Below are 18,509 nucleotides of genomic sequence, written 5' to 3'. Positions count from 1 at the left end.
GACTGAGCCGGGTCGTCGTCCTCCTCCTCGGGCGGTTGTTCACGATCGCAAGCAACTGCAACGACGAACTATCGAAGAAGCGGAACCCGTGAAGCCCCAGTGGAACGCGACTGTCTCCAGTTGGATGTCTTACAAGATTCGGTTACGCTAATCTCAATGCGATCCCGTTGCTTTGATAACGACGCACGATGAAATTAGTATTCGTTAGGGGTTTACTATTGAACGTCGCCGACCATAACGGCGCCCAAAAACCGCTGGGAATACCCTACATCAGAGACGTTTCTAAAACACATTAACGTTTACTAGAAATGGACACAAGAAGAATTTATACATCAAGATTAAAGTGTACATGTGTGCGCCCCAAAGTATTTGGCACGAAAGAAATGGTAATCGTAGGAAAAACAATACATCTCCGTGGGCCAAGAGAGGAGGAGTTCGGTCGGTCTCGCAAAAATTGCTATCTAAATCATAAGATTCCGCGTGGATGCGCTGACGTGTGTGCGCGAGCGGTCCGCACGGAGAAAGACAATGCGGAGAAGACGTAGGAGAGAGAAAGCAAGCACGCCGACCATTTGCGCGGTTCACGCGAGGCAGCCCGCTTATCCGACGACCGTCGTAAATCAACTTGGGGAATAAATGAAAACCCGGATTCGCGGGCGCACCCGGATTCCCTCGACTCTCCAGAGAAGTTGTACGAGAGCGCAAAGTCCGGTTCGAAATATACATACGGCCGTGTTCCGGTCGCGCGCGCGATATTAAGCCTCGGATATTGCTGTCAAGAATTCGACGCGGCTCTCTTATTAGATCGGTGAAACCCGTGTGCGCGCTTCTTGTTAAGACGGACCGGTACTTGAACACGCGTTCAACTAAACTTTTTGTAAGTTTAATCAACCGTCGTCCTCTCTAAGCTCGCAATGGTGCTCCAGAATGTCGCCCCGGGCGATCGCTCACCGTCGTTGTCGCCCGGGTGCGGCCTCTACGTTTAATATGCACGCGTAAAGAGACCTGCGTCAAATTGTTAATTAAAGTTAATGCATGCGTCGCTTGCGCGGCGTTATTATCCCGGGCGCGTCAGCTGGTGCATGACCCGATGCCGAAGGACGTGCTCAGTGGCTGCCACCACCGGCTGTATCGGCAGATCGCCCGCTCCTTCTTTACTTCCCTTTTTTATATACCAGGCGTTATTGCATGAATTCGCTCCGCCGGGACGCATAGTTAAGACCAGGGCGATGCGATACCCCGTTGATGGCTGTCGACGATCTAAAGTGCGCGCCCCGAGCTAGAAATTTAATGCACTCGAACACGCGCTTCTTACTTTGAGATCTCTGCATCGTCTCGCTCTTAAATGCACTTGTTAATGCATACATCGTCAATAAATGAAATGATATTTTTAGCCGCGTTGAAAATAACGATGATACTCTTCAATATTGTCACATGTAATTCAATAGTTATAAAATTAAACGAAATATTTTTAAGTTTTTCTCCTTCAATATAGCTGCAAAAATACTTAATATTTGTGTTCATCAACAAATTCGATTCATTATATTAATATAAATTGATTTGTATCACGCGGACTCATAAAACGTCGACGATACGTGTCATGCTTTCATCGAAAGTTTTGGAACGAACATAAAGATACACACACTAACTACCGTCGCACACGAATTTCCTTCGACACCTACGTACAGGCCTGAAGCAATAACTCATTGCGAGGATCCGACCTTTCGACGACGATTGACCCGTAGCATCTGCGCGACGAGAACCAACGGGACGATGAAAGGGCAAGATTTTTTACGAAAGATGACCCCGAGGTATCGGTTGACCTACCCTCGGCCAAAACGATAATCCGCCTTTTTCGTGGACTCGCGTTCATCATGAACACGCGGTATGTACAATAAATATACGCACGTGTGATAAACGTTCTCGAGCACTGGCACCGCTCTCGAACGTCCATCCAGACGGCCCGGCCGGCCCTTCGAAACTCTCTCGTGTCTACCAGCACGTTTTCAACTAACCAACGGATCTGGTTCTTGTCCTACGATACGATCTACTCCGCGAGTATAATAACGCTATTATCCTAAGTCCATGACGTTTCCTTCTTGCCTTCTCATGCGTGCGCGGTATTCCTGTTGAAGCGCTCTCGATTAATGGTGTTTGGTCTCATCGACTCGTTTTGCGAAAATAAATACAGCGAGCACTTCACGCTCCATATTAGCAAGGCAAAGAGAAACGAAAGAAAAAATCCTCCATAACAAAATATATTATAATTCTCATATCTTTCTTTTTTACGCGTAAAATCAGAAAAAAATACGTTATGATATAATAATTTCACAAGTTCACAATTTTGACAAACTCGATTTATTACAAAATTAAAATCATAACTTTTTTTATTGCTCTATCACAATATTAAATCTTTAAAAAAAGAATATGGTTCATTACAAAATATTTAAATATATCTAAAAATTATACACAAAACCGGAATTTTTTCTCTCTTTTGTAGAAATATTCTATTGCATAATAATCGAGGCGCAGAGGATAATATTAACTTCTTCGATAACGCATCAAAGTAAGAGTATGGCAGGCAATCGAGTTAGCCCGCTGGTCATCCGTCGTATAATTCGTGCACCAGCAACAGAAGCACCATTCCCTATTTTACTACGCAAGCCGACCACTTCGGCGCGAGACCGCCGAATTAAATTAAAACTTTCCTTCCAGTCGGCTTTTGCCTCGCTGCTCTCCGCATTAAAAGCGGATACAGACTTAACTTGAGATTTTAATAAGATATCCTAAATTTTCCTAATAATACATGGTTCAGCATAAAAAATTAGTAACTATTAATAACAGTAATGACTTTTTCTTCATAAGAAATGTATAAATTATTGTATATGAAATATATAAATTGAGAACGAAATTAATTTACACTATCTATCATATTTCTTTCTCAATAATCGAATAGCTTGATTTTATTAATAACTTTTTACATTTTAATAAGAGATAATTCTCATATTTTATAACTTTTCCCGGCAATGCTCATTACAAATCGCTTAAATATTCTAAATTTACCCGCATAATCAAGTTATAAAATCACAGAAATTATTATATTTTACTTTAATTGGGGTAGGCGAAAAAAGTAACATTTTAGATACTTATATCAACGTTTTTTTAACACATGTATTAGACGCTGACTGCATATCCAGAGATACTCCTGCAGAATGAAAATAACAGTTATCGGAACACTTGCGAGATTGTGTATTGCAGAGTAAGTTATAAGAGTGCTGCAGAAAGAAGCTGCAGGAATTGCTCGATCCCGCTGGTCTCTGGTTAAGCTCGAAAACGATAACGGCTTATCGATTCGCGGTCCGCTTTGAATTTAGCCGAGTTATCTGACGAGCGTGAGGCATGCGCCGGCTACCGAGCAATCGGGGGGCATCTGTTCAAGTTCCTCAAGTTCTCCAGCAGCGTTCCCGGCTGCGCCAGCCTGCCCGTCTATCTGCGGAGATCAGTATATGCGTACTCGAGCGATGACACACGTACTCGTCATACTTGGAAGGCGGTCGCTCGAGTGATGCTCGAATTCCCGATTGGAGATGTCGAATGCCGATCTTCAACGACGGATCTCTGATCCGAGAGAGATATCTCCGTATAACTTTAACAGATAGTTGCGTATTGATAACTCATGAAAAATGACGCGAATTATTTCACTGTAAGATATTTTAATTGGACCAATGGAAAAAAGAAATTCGGGAAAAACTCAGAGCAAATTAGAAAAATAAATAAAACGAGTATATATACGGCCGATAAATTATGCGAAAAGTGGAAACTTTCTATATTTTGCAATATAGCTGCGTGTTTCTCCGCGAATGAATCGTTCTCTGAGTTCAGTACGAATATACGAGAAATGATTAATGACGCCAAATGCATAATTTCTACGAGCCCCTATTCATGTCCATTAGTTAATAACGATTAGGCAGTAAATCTCATTTGCGGCCGCACGTAGTGGTACTTTCGCAGTCGGTATAATCCTACGATTAACGATAGGGAAATATTCCGCGCGCGCCATAATCGTTTCATTCGCCGGGATACATTATGTTCGCGACCATGAAATTAGAGCCACTAAAGTCGCATATAAGCTCTCCTTCCCCTTACCCCTTCAAAAAATCTTGAATGCGCTCCTTTATATGCGGCACCAAGAGAACCCGTCAAAAACAGCACGGTAGATACGTTATCGTAACATGACTTTGACGACCTCTATAACTCCGTAATAACGCGTCGCGGACGTTACAAAGCCGTAAAATTTAAGATGACAATCTCGTAACAATGCACGCTTTTCCGCAGCACCTTTTAAAGTTAAATTTTGCTTCAAAACGCGTAAAACGAAATTGTTTCATTCTGACGCCGAGTAAGAGGCGGTTTCCTCTGACGACACTTAAAGATTGGTTCCTCTAAATCAGAGTTGCAGAAATCTCGCCGAATTATCTTATATATTATCGCACACAATTGCGCATATATTATCTTACTTGATATTATAATAAGATATTATAATAATATATTATCTTACTAGATATTATAATAATTTCAAATTATAATTGATCCTTCCATTGTTATAATTACAATGCAATTATCTTGCTAGTGAGTAGATTTTAAACTGAAACGACAACATTTGAGATGAAGCAATCTTCTCCAACTTTGGTCTTCGAGCTTCATCTGCTTTCACTCTCCGCTTGGATATTCTCCAAGAAGACCCTGGCGACTTTCGATAAGCGACGTTTATTCAATCTACAAGACGTCGGTTTGCAGCACGAGTATCTGCGTTTCTGCGGATCAACCGCCAGTGAAAGAAGCGCTCATAATTTTGCCGGCCATTAAAGGTAATAAGCTACAAGAGTCTTAAATAACACGAGGGCAGTAGATGACAGTTATGACAGGCACGGCCCATTGTTCTCAGGTACCAGTAATTATTGGAGTTGCGGCAGTAGCGTTACAGCGAGCCCAGGATTCACAGAAAGTACTTCTACCACCTCACCTATCCGCGGTATTTCAACTTCAGCGACCGAAAGCGGGAACGGGTGGGCAAGGGAAGGGTGAAGGGAATAGGTGGGCACTTCATGCGCCATTTAGGAGGGTAATGAAAAGACCGGCGTCGGATATGACGAGGGAGAGTAATTGCGTGTATACCCGAGGACGTTCCCCACGTCGCACTTCCGTTCCATCTTCGTCTACTCGCGCTCTCATCCTCAGCCATGCAACTTACCGCGAGAAGGACGGAAAGAGAAAAAGAGAGAACGATGGACAACAGTCGCGTCTACTCTAATTTCATTCTTGGAGCGTTTGGCATCTTGAACGGGCAGCCGGCTCCGTTCTCCGGAGCGTCGTCATTCGTACGGCGTTTGATCGTTCCAGCAATCCTCGTTAGCAGACACCGTGGAATTTCCAGACGCGACGCGCGTAAAATATTAGCGAGGACGTTAATGATCGGTGATAAAACCCGAGGAAACTTCACTGGCTCGATACGCCGGCGAGGTGAGCGCGACTCGCCGCGTGAAATTGCGCGATCTCAGGGAAAGATTCATATCTGTCGGGTATTCATAATAATGGATAAAACATATGAAACAGATATCGTTTCTCTCAGATATTATTGGTTAATTCATTTGACTCGAGGCCATCTCTTGGATATGAAAACTATAAAGAAAGAATTCAAATTTTAAATCTAAACAAAAAGTCTTTTTATTAAAAGCCAACGAATTTTTAATTAAACGGCATACCCTTTTAATTAATAAAATATCTAAATCATAAATTGAAACAGATTATTTTGAAAACGCAAACTGCAAAACGAAAGTTTAGCCTTCCCTTTAATCATTTCATCGCTACCGCGATAACGATCGAAATATGCCATGCAACAAGCTGTCATGTTAGTACGTTTTTCCCGCCATAAAATCTGATAGATCCAACGAAATGGACAATAGAATGCGGCTATTCGAAACATTATGTACAAGACTATAATATGACGGCATGAATCAACATACCATCTTATCATCGATCGCCACGCGATACTGGCTCAGAATCGGATTGTTATACTTTCAAATCAGTCGAGTCCGGGAATACGAAATCGAAGACCACCTTCTCCCCTCTTCATCTTTCTTCGTTTTTCGCTCCACTTCTCCCCTCGCATCCTTCGCGCAAAGACGATTCGGCGGTCAGTCAACGGCTGTATTTTCTGAGCTTCTTTTCAACAGTAGTCTTCCTCTACCAGAAGGGAGGAAGTAGGAGAGCGAAGGAAGCCGGATACGCGATAAAAGAGAAAGAGAAGAACGACGGGGGTTGAGGTCGGGTGGGAAAGGAGTCTGGTCAATGCTCGCGAAAATTGGCTTCTAAATCTTGCGGCCGGAATGAGTGCCGCACACCCTCCTCCACCCGTTCCCCTCTCGATGGCGACCTCAAACCACCACCACCACCATCTTCTCACGATCCTTTCCCTTAGGTCCAGCGAATCGCTAAGGTGGAGGGAATGAGAAACTGCTGCGGTCGGGAACGAAGAGACGGGATGAGGGGGCGAAAACGGGAACGGAATGGAAGGCCATTGTCGACGACGTGGAGGCTTACGGCCCACCCCACAGGCCGAAAATCCGCGAGGCAACTTTGCGGAACGGACTTCCATAAGTTGCATTCAATGGGACATCGGTATAAAGAGGGTATAAAAAGGAGGAAAGGGGAGGAATAGGGCGGTCGTATTGTCGCAGCGGTGAGAGGATGTCCCTATATTCCTCGTCTGCGTTTGTATCTTATTTCGCTGCCTTTTGCGCTTTTTTGCTCTGCTCTCGTCGAGAGACTATTATTTGCTCATTTGACTCAATGCACACAATTATCCACGCAATATCCCTTTTCTGCGATTTTTTAATTCCCGTTTTGCCCTTTTTCGCGTCGCGGAAAATTATTTACATTTCCATTAGCGTTAATTTTAACATTGCACTCGCATTACCGTCAGTATTACACTCATCTAACATTGGTTGTTTGCGTAGATAAGCTCGCACGGTCATAGTAATCAATATAATGATCAGTAAAGAATAGTATAAAGATTATTAATTCCCTGCTCGTACGGATAGTAATCAATATAATGATCGTAATAAAAAACAGTAAAAAGGAAGATTATTAATTCCCACATTTTTTTTGCGAAAATAAATTAATCATTCAATTAATGAATATAAATGAATATTGCATGTATATGATTTCCAAGTTTGCAGCAGAGTAAATATGACAGGTGACGCGCGCCGCATTTATTACAATTTCTTGGAATTCTGTAAGCAGAAATTTGCATGTAAATAGTTTTTATCTGGAGTTACCGGAAGTCGTTTCGGCTCGAGTTCTTCTTCGTTACTTCGTGACGGTCGCGCAACGGGATCGTTACTTCCACGGAGGTAGCTATTGGTTGCCACTCCGCGTCGACATAATCAAACCTGTCCATCTCGCACGAACTGCGAGCACTTGTTTCCATCCGGATCTTAATAGAGAATTTGCTTTGCAGATTAGACTTGTCGCGGTTATGGATCCAAGAAAGGCGTCAATTATACGTACGCAAAAATTAAAATGAATTAAAATTCTACTCAGCAAGCTCGTGATAAATATATAAAATAATCACCGAAAAATAAATTATGCAATCAATAAAGAATTTTGCACAAAATCTTAGAATCTTAAATTATTATATATTCGTGCCTTCAAATGACTTTTGAAAATTAAACGTTGTAAGACAATTTTTTTTTTAAGTATAACCACGATGAAGCGAGATTTCAAATATGGGATTTTATTTCTCGCAATTTCGATAACATTCATACATTCCACAAATACGTTGCAGGACAATTTTTTTTAAGTATAACCACGATGAAGCGAGATTTCAAATATGGGATTTTATTTCTCACGATTTCGATTAACATTCATACATTCCACAAATACAACGGTATATTACTTATGACGCGATTGAAATTCGAGCAAGAATCAAAGATGCTAGATAGTAGATGTCGGGTGTACGGTCTCTTGCTCTTAAGTATTCCGAATGCATCGGCAGCCTTATCTCCGACATTATCATATCAGGAAGCTCTGAGAAGGATGGGACGCGCACGCACGCACGTGCGTACCCCACATGTAGCCCAGGGGCAACTAACGCCGCGTGCAAATACTAACAGGCTGCCGGGTGTGGTCCCGACCGTAGAAACGTGATCTCCGTGGCAAACCGCTGTTTACGTAGATAGAGAAGTGGCCTCCCTACCTCCTCCTCTCGATAGAGAAGCTGTCCATCGAGTTGATCGATGTACACGCGTTAATCTCTGTTTAAGACACGAATGTCTATTCCTTCCGGTTATCTCTGAGGACGGACAGTTTCCGTCGTTAACGCGTGAGAAGTTTGCCAGGCAAATAGATGTCTTGACGGCCAGGTTTGATAATGAGAAACAATCTTGTCCAAGGAAATTCAGATTTTCTTCGTGTGTTATTTGTTAAAATGACGAGATACGTGACATAAAAAAATAATATCGTAATAATCACGTGCAAATACATATCTAATATTTTTTCAATACTATATTTACACAGTAAATGGATCGAAACAAGAAGGAAAGTAAAATACTTGTCTTTTGTTTGATAAAACTTTGAATGATAAAATCGTGTGTTCTCTAAATCGCAAAATGATGTATTTCGCTATTATTGGCGACACAATAAAATAATGTTATAGCGTGATATTAAAGTTATGCCACTCTCTATGCGGTGGTCTAGCGAGATTATACAGAGCAGAAGAAACCAGTTGTACGCTTTGCACGGCAGGAAGTTATCTGTTTGTTGTCTTAGCTTGAGTCCGAATGAAACGCGAGCGCTTCGATGCCGGCAGCGTTTGGAAATTCTTGGTGTGATCCTAAATAAACATACGAGGCGCCAGCAGTTATGAACGGGTTATGAGAAAACAATAGTTTCCGGATAGAGAAACCGAGCACCTGCGACCTTCAATAAAAATTGCAAGTTGATATTTTCGCACTTCGCGCTCATGTGCGATTTATTTCCGCGTTTGTATCTCAATTAACTCCGACAGACTCGTCATTCGGCAAAGAAATTCAATGTTTCATAAGTCGAACAAATATTTCAATTTCACATATTGTTAAATAATAAAAAAAATATTTTCATTGTTTTCAATTAATAAATTCCAAGATCGTGATTATTTAAATTAATCATTAATTACTTGTAGAAAAAATATTAAAAGTTAAAGTTAGGCAAAAATTATAAAACGATTGTGGTCAAAAAATATAATACAAGTAGATACACACAATAAATATAATTGCATCGCGATATTTTCCATTTCTTAACCGCGTCCATCGGCGCGACTTTTCTTCCGTGAATAACTGATTGCTTAATAATCGTCTTTCACAACGAAGCATTTGCGTGGTTAAATGTTAACACGAGAACTAGGCGCCAGTTGTATAACTTGTAAAAATAGCATTACGTATCGGACGTTTCATAGAAATCTTTGCAGAAACAGCTACTCGTCCGATACGCCTATCGAAACGTTTTCTTTTTTGCGATAACTTTCTTCATCTCTCATAAATTCTCTCTCTCTCTCTTTCTCTTTCACTGTGTGTGTGTGGGTGAGAAATTTTCTATATTTTTTCCAATCCCCCTTATCTCCGCGCATCGTCAGCTTCGCTGTGATCCTATCGGGAGGGAACTCGAAATGGGAATTCGGCCAGGGACAAACTTTTGTCAATCTAACGAAGTCGCTCGGATAAGACGATTATTTTCTTTTCCTCTTTGGAAAATATGCCATTTGATGTATAACGAGAGAAATACACCTTGTGTTGCACCAATAAAACTTTCTACGATTCCAATGAATCAATTATATTCTTGATTAATTATTTAATTAGTTTGTCTGTTGTTGATTCAATCGAGTTCGATTCGAGAATGATCTTATATAATTTGTTCAAACATGGTTATAAATTATATCTCAATCTCAAATTTTGACACTTAATAATTTTAGAATTATAGCCATTATAATTTTCTTACACATCAATATTCAATTATAATATTTTCTAACATCGTTTCTTATACCGGCTCCAAAGTAGAACGCGACTAGATTCGTAAACGAAAAGCAAAAGGGATCGGCACAGCTGTTGAGATGGTATTACGACTGTCGTTTACATGTTACAGAAGGATCCAGCTCGAATTACAACACTCGTTACGCGAACCACAGGCGTCTCCAGTTCCGGAGCGCACTTTTAATGAGTCTCTGCCACGGTCAATTAGTTCTGAACTCGCTGCCCTCGCAAGACCGGAAGATTTGGATCGTTTGAGTGTTGGAACTTGCTCTAATGCGACGAGAATTGTAAGATAATCGTTATGACCTTTATAGCGTTCGAGGAATGGCGAAATTGCATTTAAATGAACATTTAATTAGTGACCAAAAATGACCTGACAAGATTGAGATTATAAAATACGTTTTGCTTTCCCCAATAAATTGTGTCAAAAATTTAAAATATTAATAAACCGCTGGTTAAATTTATTCTCGATAAACTCCAAGAATGAGGCGTTTATAAGAAATTAATTGCATGATAAAATATATAAGTTATTTCACAGATTTCGCGCAATATCAATTAGTATAAGTTTAATATAACTTTGATCAAGATTATAACTTTATAACTAGTTTTAAAAATATGTTCTGTTATTAAAACTACCATAGTCATACAAAATAATCAAGTTTCTCAATATCACGAATTGTATTGTTCGTTATAGATAGTAAGAGCGGTATTATTTATAGATGAGAGTGCAATTTTGTGTCAGATAACGCGAGAACGAGGAAGGAGTGATCCGATATCGTAGTCACGACCGTGCAATGGTGCTTTTACGGTAGCAAGTAGGCCGACCATGCAAAAGAAAGTAGAACACAACGACATAAAGGTTAACGATCCACAAACGTCAGAGCGTTGATGAGAAATGCCAGTCTCGAAAATGAATAGCGCCGACTTAATGAAGTACAGGCAGCTGATAAGGCCGGAGTTCTCTCATTCAAACAGCGCTATCGCGTGAAATGTACTTGTTCCGCGCGTTGATATGGTACGCAATTCGACATCCGAGAAATGGGGACGGTAGGAATAATTTACAGCGATGCTTCCTGGCAACGATGACGAATCGAACGCAACAGATTGCGCTCGATTCTCGCAATTAGAATAACGAAAAATGCCGACAAAAGAGCGACACATGTCAGCGCTAGAAATATATTCCAACCGACGAGAGCGAGAGCTTCGTCGACGTTCCGCCGATCTTTATCATCTAACAATGCAATAACGAGGAGCATTAGCTTTTTGCTTTATTGCGTTACGAGTTCCTGCGGCGTCAACGACACGAGGGATCAAATAACCCTCATTAAGACAAACGGCTTAAACAACGCACGAATCACGTCTCGTAGTCGCAGGCGACTACGTCGGGCAATGGCCTGATGCCGTCCGAGTGCCGACACATTATCGATACTTCTTTCGTTAGCGAACACAATCGACACGTTTATAATTAAAACTATCGATTAATGCCGCGAGCATCTAATCAAATTCCCAACTTTTCCAGGAAGCGATCGGAGCATATTCGCTATGGAGGATTGCGAAACCGTTACCATTATGGCACGAACGTGCTTTCTCATCTTATTTAATCCGACACTGATCGCGAAGCAATCTATCAAGTGTCAGCTCTCAATATATCTCGCTGACGATCTGCATTTTATTGGTCTCACTTTTATTCAAAGTCATCCTATATATGTGTAACAGCAAAAATTAAAAAAAAAAGTTGTGAGAAGAAATAATTAATTGCTTATGCCGTTTTTTTATGATAAAAAAAAATTTTATATCCTCATACTCATATGTATGCGTGTGTATACGTGTGATGATAAAAATTCCTATAGAATCAAGTTTCAAGATATCAGTCTTTATAGAATATGTACTCTCTCTCTTTTTCTCGCACACATAAAATAGAATAAAATAATATATAATATATATTATTTGATAATTAGAGAGAGAGAACAAATAGCTCATCTCTCGTTTCTGTACAATCTCTTTTACATTTTTCAACATATAAACATATTTCATGTGTCAAAATTATCATGTTATCGCAAACAGCACATCCTCCGATTCTGTTCCCAAGATTATCTAAAGACAAATAAAAAAAACTGAAATTCTTTTTGACATTACAGCAGCTCTCAGACATCACTAAATTTGTTTCTTTAAAAAAAAAGCATATATAGAAGCTTCTTAGAGATTGTACAGACAAATATATATGGATATTGATAGCGGAAATGGGCCAACTGATGTAACACGCATTCAGTCATCTCTTAATTATCTTCTTCTCTTTATTTCCTTCTAATTTTATTAACAATTTTTATCTAATTTTTAAAATATTCAAACCAAAATTAATATTTATCTATTATGATGATATCAAGTCTAATCTTGTTATAATAATCAAACCTTCAAAATTTAAGCATTAATATCTTCAAAGCTCGACAAAATAGCGAGATCTCGCTCAATGATTTTCTTTCTTTAAAATCATATCTAAAATGATCTCCCCTCATTCACTTTTTTGCTGCCTAGACTAGATTTATTACAACGATCTCATTTCAAAATATATATAACAAAGCGACACGAGGTGCAAAACGATACGAGATATAATTGCTAGCCAAAAATTTCGCTCGAGAAACAAACGGTAAAGTTATGATTCTTTAAAAGAAATGACGTTTGTAGTGATGCAGCGAGAGCACCGGGCTCTTTTTTTTTAGAGCTCCTTCTTGTCAGGGAGAGAAGAGAGGGACAGTACAACTAACGACGTGGCAGACCAAGTAAATCAGAAGGGAGAGTGACGATAAGTTTTTGCTCGTTACAACCGGCCTGGGAAGCTCATTACGCGGCTCCCGCGCTAACCTCACCAGAAGGGCGAGATGAAGGTGGAGGATGCGAGGTGGGTAGAAAGGGCAACGCGGAGGCAGGCTTCGACCTTTTCGCCCTCGACCAGCCGGCCGAACCAGAGAGTAGTCGGTTGCTCGAAAAGGCAAAAGTTTCGCGTGAGTTTGTTACTTCGTCGGAGCTTTCGGTGAAAACCAGACGAGAGGAAACCGCCGATGCCCGGCTTCATGCGGCGTGCAATTGCTAGAAATCCCGTCTAAAACTATGGTTAAGCGAGAAATGCAAAAAACCTGGCGGGAGATTGATGCGATGGTGCGAGACGGCGCTCGTTCGTCGTGAGAGCGTACAGCACGATCCTCGCGGACGGAAGCTACAGGAGGGTGAGCGCGCTCCGTAATTGGATCTATCCGCTTTAAGGTAAACACGAACATCGCCGGCTCCCCAACAATTAGCAGAGCAATCGAACGGAAACATGCTATGCCTATTCTGAGTACATAACGGTAACATGCTTTTTTGACCACTATTACAACCCTACATCTATTACGAACGTGATTGAATATAAGTAGAGTTGTGTAATCAGTATTTTAATAATATTATAAACAGTATTTTAATAATATTAATAATATATACAGAAGAGAGAGATGTCGGAAGCAGGCTTCATTTGACATGTAAATTACATTTATATAAAAAAAAATTAGAAAATAAATTTCACCCTCGAAATATCGAAAGAATGCGCGCTCATCAAATGAACGAAACATTCCAGAATACGTATGTCCAGGTTCGTCGACCGAATCAGCGAAATTCCAAGATCGAGGCCGTTAAGTGCGCGAAGTTAATGCACGCTTCTACCGCGCGGCAGGCAAAGGGTCGACAAAATAAATTTGACGGTGACACCAGACTTTCCCGTTCGCGGTCGTGGCGAAGCCCAACGACGGACACTCATCGTCGTCCGTGCTCGGGCTTTAACGTCGCCTCCAATTACGTCCCAAACCAGTTTGCGGAAGGGTTTGCCGGCCAGGGACTGCCAACCGATCGGTGGCTGGCAAACGGCGAGCAAAGAGTATCTCGCGTACCGGGCAACGTTTTTTCCCAGGGACGATCACGCGCGCAAAATGTCCCACCGTGAGTCGTTACTTGTAATTACGCGAAGGGGAATATCCGACGGTATCGCGCGAGAAACCCCGCCGATCTTCTCCATTGCTTTCCCTCTCCAGATAAAACGGTTAATAATTAGAGAGGTTGTTCTGGTCCGGGAACTACTTCCCCGGCCTATGCCTCTCTCGGCGAGATGCCAGACGCATCTTCCTACTTCGTTCTGCGACGCCTCCGCCCGTCAGGATTTATAATCCACTTGGCGGCCGATTAGCTCCTTTCGTTCCTTCCGCAATCGAGAGATTAGAGACACGGGACGGAGCGGGAAATGCGCTAATTTTCCACGAAAAGTCCGACCCTGTTCCCGCGCTTCATCCCGAGAAAAATAATGAGCGGCCGACATCGCGACTTGCGTTGAGAACTTCTTTTTTTTCCTTTTTTTCTCATAATTACAAAAGTTTGCCACTGCTACAAGAAATCAAAAAGCAAAACCGGAAAAACGTATTAAATGTTATTTCGTTTAGTTGTAAAAATAACATTTTGCACATAATTTCTTCTTGATCAATGTTGCTGAGATAATGAGATGACGTGAAATAAAGGTAAAAAATGTTCGATAATACTTTCTTTCTTTATTATCAGATCCGAGCGATAATAAACTAATTATGTCAAATTATAATTATTTTATCACGCGAATTGACAGTTTTATAAAAAGTTATCTGCGCAGGTTTTAATAAAAAAAATATATAATAACCCCTGCTATATAAAAAAATGTGTAATTTCCTGAAACGTTTCCGCAATAGCCGTTACTGCAGCGTACAATCAAATACCTACACACAGACTTCGCGTCGAGCGGCGACATAAAGGAAATAAATTGCGGCGCTTTTGCAGAACGAACGACAGCATCGAGAGGAGGATCGATCGATCGTCAGTCGGAGAGTAGAAATATATAGCGGGCCTCTCTTCCCCGAGCATGTCATCGAAAAGTAATATAATATTTTCGCGAGCGCGCGTCGCGTCTGGTTCCGGCCGAGTACAGCGGTCGCAAACAGTCCATTGTCTTCTAATCGCGTATGCACCCCCTCGGTGGCTATCTCCATGAGATAATAACGGGAGCGCGCACCTGACGCGGGGACGCGCGCGGAAAATTATCGTTCGACGACAACGTACGCGAATATCAAGTTTTCTTCGTCGTATGGCGTGTCGCGCGGTCTCCACGAACTGGTTACCAATTTATAGCGTCTATCCGACGGTCAGACGGTGGTGTGTATCCGCGTCGTGTCTACAAGCGTTCACTACAAGCGTCTAACATGCGTAGTCCATTAATCGAGAGAGCGTACGGCTCGCGGTGGCCCGATGGTATCCTCCTCTAACCCTCAGGCCCTTCCACCGCTCGTTCCTACGTCGAAACGTCGCCGTGGAAACGCAAGCCGGGCATATACGTTTTCCTTGAAACTCGAGCGGTGTTGAAGGTGGGACAGGTGTATCGAGGACGAGCACGAGAAGGTGGAGAAACAGAAACAGCGCGGAGACGGGACAAAGACAACCATCTACGTTTGCTAAGATGGAGATTTTCAAGATATGCGTTTTTTTCCCTTTCTTTCTCTCTCGGTACATACCTCAACATCGTGCAAATATATGTGCCTGTCCCGAAGCAAACAGTTAAGTTAAGTATTTGGAAGTATTTGTTAAGTATTTGGAAAATATCAAGACGAGAGACTTGATTGTGTAAATTGATACGAATAACCGGAGACATCGATAAACAGATGGAGAATCGTGTTCCCTAAGCATGCTACAAATCGTCGATCCCATCTCAACCTGCGGCCGGGAACCTCAAACGGATACGTAATGGACCAGTGGTCGAGACTATACGATATGCGCACATATACAAATAACAAATCATAAATATCTACGGCGACAGGGTTAAATGTGCGCTTAAATCTCCCCGAAATATAATGGACTTCCCGTAGGTGGAGGTGGATATTAATAATGCCACGACGGCACCGTTGTTTCTAATGGATTTTCCGAAAAAATAAGAGAAAAAAGGAATTTTTTATGACCGGCGTCAGCGTCGTCGTTTCTCTTCCTCTATCTAGACGATGCGCATTTCGTCCTACGCGGCTTCCGTCGCTTCATGCATCTTACCCACGGTACTTCGTGCATGGAAACACGTGGCGAGCGTCACTTTAAACGACTTTCTCTCTATTCCCTCCCTCCCTCCCTCCCTCCGTCCGCTCGTCACGCCAATGGCACGGGATGTGAAAGAGGCGCGTCTTCTTTACGGCGTCCCGGTTACCCTTCGCGGCTCATAAAGGGTCTAATTGTTCAGAGGGTTCACGAGAACCCGACGAAAAAACGACAGCCGGCAGCAGTAAATTATTTCACCCAAGATTCTTCGCTTTTGATTTAGTTACTTCCTGTATCGAGTGAGAATCTGGCCTAATGCTCTCGGCATTAAGAATGAATGAGAATACGCATCTTCGTTAAAGAAGCATCTTTCTATATATAATATATGTCCGTATTCAAGAAATGTAATCAATATTTTTTCGTGGTATAACTGAATACGAGATTCGATCTCATGTGGGAAACGCATTTTATAAATAATAAATGTCATATAAACTTTTTGTCTTCCTATTCATGCGTATGCGGTTCTTCCTTAGACAATCAATCGCTTTTTTTCAATATAACGTATGTTCTCGTCGCAATAAGAGATAGCTCGTAAACGAAACTCGCGCGAAATATTGTTGCGTTCGTCGCTCTCTCACTTTCTCACACTCGCACACACGCAATAAAAGGACACTTCCGTAAAAAGGAGAACAACTTTATACACAGAAATATTATATACAACAAGAATACAGCATTCATTAATATTCGTAACCGAATATGACACGCGTCTTTCCAGACCGAAAGCCCCTGGAAAACAACAACCCAACTTTGTTTAACAAAACCCCATCGTTGTTAGGGAGAACGCCTTGCAGCTAATGTCTCGCCAAGCATCCAGCGCGAACATAACACCGAGCGTCCAGCGCGAACGTAACAATATATATTGTATGTATCGTAGGAACAATATTGAGACACAAAGGGGAATATGCAAAAGCTTATGGAATCTCTTTCTCTCTCTCCACTGAATTCAAAAATTACATCCAGAAATGAAGATAAAGTTTTCGCCCTCTCTATTGCCGAATTTAAAGAATCCACATTTTCGAGTTGAAGGGTTCTTCTAATAAAGTTATCAGAAACAGCAGAAATAAACTGTGCGCAGGCAATTCTTTCGCGAACCTCAAGCGGACATTCAGAATAAGCGAGGCGCACGAGTCTTTCAAGCTCAGAGCCAAGGGTAGCCAAATCTTCCCCAGCTTTCTGTTTGCGGTTCGTAAATTGCGTATAAAAATTCTGAGACAGATGTCCCTCCCCGAAACGCAATTCGAGTCTAGATTTCAACTCCGAAAATTCTAAACTCGACACATCTTGTACCGCTTCTAATACAGAACGCGCTTTGCCCCTCAAACACGCAGCAAGCGCAACGGTCTTAGTCGCGTCGTCCCATTTATTCGCCTGAGCGATTAAATTAAATTGCGAGAAAAATTCCCGCAGCGGCACCGTTCCATCAAACACGTCCGGTTTTAATTTAAAACCTAATTCCGCGCGTATGTTGATTTCCGCCGCGTTTTCGCCCCGCGAATTCCCGACTCTAGAAATCGAAGGACTTAGCTGGTTATTTCCTTGCAGCCGTGTGAGCTCATCTTCAAACTGTTGAAGTCTCGCTGTGAGCTCCGTTTCCCTCCGAGCTTGTTCCTCGCGCATTCCCCGCATCTCTTCCAGTATCGCACCAAGAGATGTTGTTTCCGTCGTGGGCCTCATATCGTCAGTAGGTGGTGTTTCTGTCCTCGCTCGGGTCCTTCTCGGTGAATGTACCGTACTCATCTTCGTATTCCGATATCGAGATGACTATCCCGGACGAGCCCCCAAAATGTTGCGTTCGTCGCTCTCTCACTTTCTCACACTCGCGCACACGCAATAAAAGGACACTTCCGTAAAAAGGAGAACAACTTTATACACAGAAATATTATATACAACAAGAATACAGCATTCATTAATATTCGTAACCGAATATGACACGCGTCTTTCCAGACCGAAAGCCCCCGGAAACAACAACCCAACTTTGTTTAACAAAACCCCCTCGTTGTTAGGGAGAACGCCTTGCAGCTAATGTCTCGCTAAGCATCCAGCACGAACATAACACCGAGCGCCCAGCGCGAACGTAACACTGCCCTCCTTCTTCAAGATTGGCGTCCCGACAATCCGTGATCGACGAGTCTATGTTGAATGGGTTGACTGCAGCCCACTTCTTCCAAAGCGAAGACTCCAGGGTGCCACAATAACTCTCTCTTGCCCTATCTCGAGCTGCTGCCACGAGTTACCAGGCTCTATTTTTTTCCATTTCCACCTACGATTCTGGGACTTCATTGCAAATTTTCTTGAAGATAGAGAGCTGGCCAGGCTTCCTTCTTCTTC

At 42.0% G+C, this 18,509-nt stretch overlaps 1 long non-coding RNA gene across 1 annotated transcript in view; it reads right to left on the bottom strand.

Moving 5' to 3' along the window:
* The window catches only part of LOC115233282, a 197,378-nt gene that overhangs the window by 42,523 nt on the left and 136,346 nt on the right, over positions 1-18,509 (bottom strand). The window lies entirely within an intron of this gene.

Source organism: Formica exsecta, unplaced genomic scaffold (assembly GCF_003651465.1).
Source record: "Formica exsecta isolate Colony F162 unplaced genomic scaffold, ASM365146v1 scaffold17, whole genome shotgun sequence".
In the NCBI taxonomy this organism is placed as follows: Eukaryota; Metazoa; Arthropoda; class Insecta; order Hymenoptera; family Formicidae; genus Formica; species Formica exsecta.
The sequence above is the reverse complement of the archived record's forward strand: the minus strand, read 5'-3'. Positions and strand labels throughout refer to the sequence as shown.